The sequence below is a fragment of the Primulina huaijiensis genome, chromosome 10, assembly GCF_012295235.1.
Source record: "Primulina huaijiensis isolate GDHJ02 chromosome 10, ASM1229523v2, whole genome shotgun sequence".
NCBI classification, from domain to species: Eukaryota; Viridiplantae; Streptophyta; class Magnoliopsida; order Lamiales; family Gesneriaceae; genus Primulina; species Primulina huaijiensis.
In genome coordinates this window covers 19,111,256-19,112,215 of record NC_133315.1, presented here as the reverse complement: position 1 = coordinate 19,112,215, position 960 = coordinate 19,111,256, and positions in this window count along the sequence as shown.

Genomic DNA, 960 nt, shown 5'->3' with positions numbered 1-960 from the left:
GTCATGTCCCAAGCAATTTTTACTGATCCCATAAGACTCATTTCTAGGAGTTTAATGAATCCTTCTCTGTTGAGATCAAGTGTTCCTGCTGCGATTCTCATAGCAGATGTCCAATCGTCTATGAGTTCTTCTCTGTTTTTAAAATCTAATACATCAAGGTTAAGCATAACCCCGTAAGGATGTATAGGATCTAAAACAGTTTTCCCATAGGGTGTTTGGTGCAAGGGAATTTGATTTCTCCTTGTCCTTGTTCCCGCAGAGTGTGATCCTTCACCAGTATGGAAATCAGTTTGAGATTCTCTCATGTGTATATTTTGAGATCCCACACTTTCCCTTGGTGGTTCCTGAGAAGATGACCAAGTTATAGCAGGTGTTTCACCTCCTACTGTGTTCATCTTTAGATCTACAACTTTGAGATTTGCGAAAGATTCTGCAAGCTCTTGTAGATCCTCTAGACCAATCCTTTCTAAAGTTGTCATCAGATTAATTTCTTTTCTGAGACTAACTTAATTAGATTGATCATCTTTTCTTCTTCAGTCAAAGGTTTTGACACCACTCTGGCTTTCCCTTGTTGATGTAACAAAGGTTCAGTACCAAATGATGGTGGTAACCAACCTCCTGAAGTTCTTTTACTAGAACTAGGTTGTTGTTCTAGTTTTTGAATTCTTGTTTGAATATCCTTTAATATTCCAAGAATTTCTTCCTGGTTTTCAATGTTTTTTTTCAACTCGTTGCGGTACAAAGTATAGCATATTGCCATAGTTTTGTACTGTTTTCTGAATTTCTCTAAGATCTAAAGAGAGCTTAGAAGAATCTGGTACAATTTCCATAAACTTATTAGATTGAATCATAAGTTTACCTGAGGGTGCTGAGGCTTCCCTTTCTGCTCTGGATATCTAACAATAGTTAGATGTTCTTGTGTATATTCCAAAATATTGGAATAATCCTTGTAAATTATTT